Source organism: Hyperolius riggenbachi, chromosome 9 (genome assembly GCF_040937935.1).
Source record: "Hyperolius riggenbachi isolate aHypRig1 chromosome 9, aHypRig1.pri, whole genome shotgun sequence".
Lineage (NCBI taxonomy): Eukaryota > Metazoa > Chordata > Amphibia > Anura > Hyperoliidae > Hyperolius > Hyperolius riggenbachi.
In genome coordinates, this window is record NC_090654.1 from 297,809,242 (window position 1) to 297,815,925 (window position 6,684).

General features: G+C 46.1%; 1 long non-coding RNA gene across 1 annotated transcript; it reads right to left on the reverse strand.

Annotated features, from left to right (window-relative positions):
* Window positions 1-452: 452 nt before the first annotated feature.
* LOC137532217 (uncharacterized) lies at window positions 453-6,317 on the reverse strand. The gene is made up of 2 exons (XR_011023887.1): window positions 6,206-6,317; window positions 453-2,531 (listed from the first exon to the last, which is right to left on the reverse strand). It is a non-coding gene; the product is annotated as an uncharacterized lncRNA (long non-coding RNA).
* Between the last annotated feature and the right edge of the window lie 367 nt (window positions 6,318-6,684).

Sequence of the window (6,684 nt, forward strand, 5' to 3'; positions counted from 1 at the left end):
GTAGTGCCGTAATACCCATTAATGCGTATTTTTTGACGCATACGGACGATATGTACGCAATAGCCGTCAATGTCACAGTTATTGCGTACATATCGTCCGTATGCGGCAAAACGTTCGCTTATACTGAAGGGCGGGAGATGATATTATTGGTTGCTTAGGATGTTGACTGATTGGCTACTCTTAGAAAAGGGAAGTTTTTACGTTAGTAATTACGCGTAAAATTACGCGTAAGTGTTCGTAAAATTACGCATACCTTGCAATTACGGTAGACAGTGTAATTACGATACCACTTTACTGCTTACGCGTAAATAATTACGCGTAAGACCGTAAGTTACGCGTATCGCTTACGCGTAATTTTACATTGAATTACGATGCGTAATTACGCTCATGCGTAATTTCGGCCCAGCACTGCTATGAAGGAAAATGAACCAGGACAGAAAGGACCAGTGTGGTTTGAATGATAAAACAACATATTTTTATTATGAAATCTTTATAGTATGTGTGACTAGGGACGTGGTGGGGGCGTGGTCAGGGGTGTGGCAGAGGTGTGGCTTAAGTGTCCCTTTTTCTCATCTCAAAAAGTTGGGAGGTAACTTGTTTATATATCTTATCTAAAGTTTAGATAGTTTACACAGCAAATGTGGCTGCAAACAGCTTCAATAGAATATGATTATTTCTTCCTGTGATACAATGACAGCAGCCATGTTGTTTGTAAACATTACACAGAGGCAGGCTGATCTGTATCTCCACCCCTCAGCCTGTGACAAATTCACTCCTGTCTCCTCCTCCCCCTCTGCCTCTGAAATCTCTGGCTAGTAACACCTCCTCCTCCTGCCCAGACTGAGCTCCCATAAGCCCCAGCTACATGGGTCTTAGAGTGCCTAGGCACTGGAGGAGCTGTGGGCGAGGCTTGTTTAGTTTATAGGGAATTAGAGTATTAAAACAAAAACAACAAAGTATTTGGCTTGAGGAATGCCCTATAAACTATATGAAAGGAACACAATTGTGCAATGAGTAAAAGTTTATCTCGGATCCACTTTAAGATATTTGTATGTATATGAAGCAGATATAGTTGTGTTACAGGAGGAATACCTTGTGACTGCTCCAGGGCCGGGCCGAGGCATAGGCTGGAGAGGCTCCAGCCTCAGGGCGCAGTGTAGTAGGGGGCGCACAATTCATTCAGCTGTCATTCCTAATTGTGTTTGAAGCAGAAAGAAATAAGAAAAGGAGATACATGGAAGTGACTACAAGCCAGATAACTAGAGATTAAGGTGTTGGGGGCCCTGGGGTGCCTCTTAGTCTAATAGCAATCAGTGTGTGAAGTCTGGGGTGGCAGGGATGGAGGGGCGCACTTTGGTGTCTCAGCCTTGGGTGCTGGAGGACTTTGTCCCGGCTCTGGACTGCTCTATTGTAATGTATGTATAATGTCTCCCTGCACCAGTAGATCCAATCCCCAGCCTGAAATTCTCATTACCATCGGCTGGTGAGCAGAAGTGATACCACAAGACTGCTTGTCGGCCTCATAGCTGTAATAACAGCGGCCCCGGCCTGCTCCCTCGGCCTATCTCCCATCTCGCCTTCTCCTTCTGAAGTCACATGTGATTTAACTTAGTGCAGAAGTCAGTGGTGAAGCGAGATCAGATATTCCCTTATTCTGGGAGAGAGGAATTACCGTACAGGCAGCGGCCTAGCGAGCTCCCCGCGCCGAGCGCCACGACAGATAGGCGCACAGACACATATTACTCATATGAAATATTTTATACACAGGAGATAAAAAAGTGTTTTCTGTGAAGAGCTCGGCTATCAGACTCCGCATCTTCTATTTGCATTCCTGCGTTTGTTTTGTTTGCTTTATTTTTCTTTCTTTTTTTTTTACAAGGATGTCCGAAGGCATGAGTAACCGGAGCCGGCGTACAATGATCTCATTAAAGATTCAGGACAGCGAGAATTATCCACCACCTATAATGAAACCTTTGTGGAACAACAACCTTTTGAAATCTCTGCATCCACTCGAGGCCCATGGGAAGAAGACGAGTCTTTCTGAGAACAGCCTCAGTAATAATGATTCATAATTAACGTTATCAATTGATGTGTGGATGCTGGGAGTTGGGTTGTTCTGGCCGCTCTCCAGCAGGCTGTTGGCTGAAGGGTGCTGCTGGGTGGCGTGTCAGAGCGGATTGGGACAAGTCGTGTTTGTGTCAGTGGACCTGATTAATAGGTCGTTGTAATTCCGCAGCCTGTAATGTATGCAGGAGCTGGAACAGGAGTCTTGCTTTGCCAAAAATATAACGTAACGAGTGCTCAGTGGGTGGGGAAAGTCCAGGTAGCTGCTTCTTAGTGTTTGTTTATGAAAGGATAACTATAGGTGCTTACAGCTGCTCTCTGGGGTCGCGGATACAAGGATAGGGTCTCCTTCTTCTAGTCTTGGCTTCCTTACAGGTGAATGACCCCCGGGACCACTGGAGTCTCTCCGGCAGTCTGGCCCAATCTGGCTAATGCTTCTTTTGTAGCGGGATTGCCTAAAAGTGGACCTGTAGTGAAAAAAAGATGACAAATTGTCTCCAAGAGAAGAGAACTGAATAAGGGGCAGTGTGTGAAATACGTTCAGATACATGTTAAAGCCATTTTAAAAAAAATACACAAAACTGGGCTAGTACTAACAGTGCCAGCGGCTGCCCCTCCACCTAGTGTTGGTCTATGGAAGTTAGGAGAACTGGTTAGGGTTATATACTGGCGCTATTGCCCGGGAGGGGGTGGTCACACATGACAAGGGAAGGACACTGCCCAGCACATCACTATGGAGAATGGCCGCAGGGAATCGGGAGAATCGCTAAGTGTCGGCATTAAGCTTTAGCGCTCAACCAAACATTAAGATGGCATTAGGTTCCAGTGTTAAAGGGATGAAACGCCATATTAACTAAAAATTAGTGATGACCGTAATCCGCTTATTACTATTACGCAAAATTACACATACATTTTTGCAACTACGCCTATACGTGATTACCTATTGTTCAATCATCGATTTTGTATAAGCATTCGTAATTACGCATGAATTTAGGCGTAGTTTTGTGCCGAATTTGGCGGTGAATAGAAAAGTCCCCGTACATGCTATTTATACCAAAATTGCTACATAAGTTAAGGGGAATTGTGGGTACAAGTCAAAGAAAAAAAAATAATCTTTCAAAAAAAACCTTGTAGTTTTTGAGAAAATAGATTTTAAAAATGCAAAGAAAAATGTTTTTTAAACTCATAAAAATTAGTTTCAAAACCATTTTACTTAGTATTTTTAAAATCGATTATCTCAAAAAACTACAAGGTCTTTTTGAAAGATTCTGTTTTTGCCTTGTACCCTCAATTCTTATGTGTGGCAATTGCGGTAGCAATAGCATGTACGGAATTTGCTATTCACCCGCAAAGTTGGCACAAAATTACACGTAAATTATGCGTAATTATGAATGTTTACAATAAATCACACTTTTCCCACAAAATGTTGCATTACGATTATGATCCGTAATTATGCATCAGCGTAATTTCTGCTCATCACTACCAAAAATAAATACAATAAATCATCCAGTGATAAATGACTTATTCAGTTTACCTATCCTGCTGTTAGTGTTCGCTGTCAGATTAAAGAGAAATGTGATATGAAAAAAGAAAGAATGTTTCTGCTGGTTTCCATCTTTACTGCTTATCTGTGATGCCAAAAGTGATGTCACTTCTGCCCTTTTCTTTTTTTTGATTTCTGTCCCTCCCACAGTAAACATCACCCAGATAACAGGCGTGTCTCACTGTGTAATCTCTTCAGGCCCCTTTTATACTTGTATTGAAATACTGTGTTGCATTCTTACCAATTGTAAGCACAAAGGACACTTCATTTTCATGTCCATGCACTCCATGCATCAGTGCGGACAGACCAGATATTTCCTTTTCCTGCATGAGTAATTGGCTGCACAAAGTAGGAGGTCCTGTTAGTTATTTTCACACCTGCACTAGCTGAGTGATTAGCAGCAGCATGTCGACCAATTTGGAAAAGCATTATGGGCTTTCTGATCCTGAGAGACTGTGTTAGCATCACAGAGGGATTGTGTGTTCGGAACTGAGGTAGTCTGAAATAAGGTGTGGCAGTAATCCTTGTATTGTTTGCAGCTAAGCTGAAAGGACAGCGTATTTCTCAGTACATGTGGAGTGTCACTTTAATAGAAGCACCCCTCAAGCTCTGGACTCCGAAGGACAACAGGCAGTCATAGGAACTACTTAGTGATCTTCATCCTCTCCCCTTTCATGTGTCAGAGAAGACTGGATTACTCTGGGAAAAGTTTCCCACTGCTATTGGAGACTGTAATCTGCATGATGCAAAGATTATTGTTTAATGAAACATAAACAGCCGCATGTGATGACTCAGGTTATTGCGATGCACTGGAAAGTGTCTGGCCTCACCGCCGGCACAATGACTGGCAGCAATACATCGGCTCTGTACACGCCACTAAAAACGGCACAAAACAAACACATGCATCTAAAGGCGCGTACACACATCGTATTGTTACAAACGCTGCGCGGTCGTTCTGACGACAGTAGTACGCCTGGCGGATCAGACAAAAACAGCCTTATCAGTCTGCCGACAGCCTGTACTCACTTGCTACTGTCGGCAGAACGACCGCCCCGCGGGAGGGTCTGCGGACCCGTGGTTTGTAACAATACGGCGTGTGTACGCGCCTTTAAGACTACCCCGGTATAAAGAGATAGAGCCAGTCAGGCCAGGAGAGGGGTATACGGGTTGATTACTTACCTGATCAAGTGACAAACCCCTGCCTCCCCCCCCCAGGAATGTGGTCGTGTGTGTATTTAAAGCCTGCCAAAACTCTTTAGCCTGCATCGTGTGGCCTGCCACCAACTCAGTAGCCACCAATTAGGCCACAGCTTCCGAGCTGAGGACAAGGACAGGACATGGATGAGAAGAAGGCAGTGAAGAAGCAGTGCGCCCCAGCGAGCATTGGTGGGCTGGATGAGGATTGGAGAAGCCTCATGCTTTCTTCGCCTTGAGGTAAGTATCTCACTTCACTTCTTCCCTCAAAGGGTTCGCTATAAAAGGTTTGGCCTACAGTAAGTGGTCTGTGTCCCGAAGAAGCTGAACAGCACCGAGTGAAAGTCCCGTACTGTCTCACACTAGACATGATCCCTCTGAAACGGTTGTTGGCTCCTCCTGGGGCGCTAGCATGTGCAGAGCTGTCCTCCCCCCACCCCACTGACATGCATAGGTGGTGCTGAGGGTGGGTCCTCCCCCAAAACTGAAAGACTGCCACTGAGAGCGGGTCCTTCCTGAAACTGAGGGACTGGTCATCGCACTACCAGGTAACCCTAACAGACCTCCGCAGACCCTCCCCCACCACAGTAAGCGAGCAAGACACCTTGTGCTCATGCAGCCGCCACAAACTTACAACTCTCTGAATGCCGTCCTGCAACCCCAAGACTCAGAATTCTAGCCCAATGTGCTCAGATAAACCCCCATCTCTCTGCAAGTACAGCGCAACTCCTCACTCAAGATCTGATTGCCTAACCACCAAACTTCCATACCGAATGACAAACCATGCCACTCCCCTGGCCTTGGTGACTTTAATGCACTTTACACTAGGTATTTTTGGCCACAATGTCAGACCACACGATACAATATTGGCCCATACTCACGGGCAATTTTTTTGGCCTGTCGCCAGCACACGTGAGCGTGTGCGTGACAGGACGGCGACAGCTCGTCGCCAGGTCCCTCCGCATACACACGGCGGAGGGACCTGGAAACTGATGCGGCGGAAGCTGTCACTGTTGCTCCTCCCCCCGCCGGAAGCCCAATGAATTCCTTTCTTGTTGCTGTCGCTAGTCCGCGTACTCACGAGGACTAGCGACAGTTGCGGCGGAGTTGTGGCGGCAACTGTCGCCAGGCGATTGAGCGGTTTAATCGCCTGGCGACATCAGCGACGAGCGACAGTTCGGGGTGTGCGCCCGTGCAACGCCGCATACTCACGGGCGACCTGACGCCGCAACACACGCGCACCGCGTGTTGCGGCGACAATTGTAGTCCGTGAGTATGGGCCATATATCTGGAAATTGTCCTCTGATAATCTACATTCCATTGCCATGTGGTCAATGATGATCCCCCAAAAACTTGATCCATCCCTTTACCTTTGTTTTTCCCACACCCCCCTCCAACACTCACCTTTTGTATTCATCTCTCTTCTGCAACCACTGGCCACTCTGCTGCCTCCACTACTTGCAGGACCGGTGATATAGCAGATCACCCGTACTCACACCACCTCCTTACCTCCTGTTATTCCCTCTCTCCCTCCAGCCAGCTCTGCTCCCAGCATATGTTCTGTTTGCCCCCTTGCGATTCGACACCCAACACGCCTAATGAGTTAATGCAGCACTTTTTGTTTATAGAAAATATGCTTGTCTTTAAAAAGGTTATACATTATCAGGTAGCCTATAATTACGGGGTGCGCGTGTAATTAAAAAGTCCCATAGTTGTTGAAATATTTTATTGAATTCGTTCTCGGTGTGTGTGAGAGAGAGAGAGTGTGCGACAGGTTTACCAGTTGATAAAACTTGTCTTGTGGTTTTGCACAATGCTGCCAAGCTGCTGCGAGCTAAGTACAGTGGGTGGGGTCAGCCATGGACATTAAACACAGTGAGAGC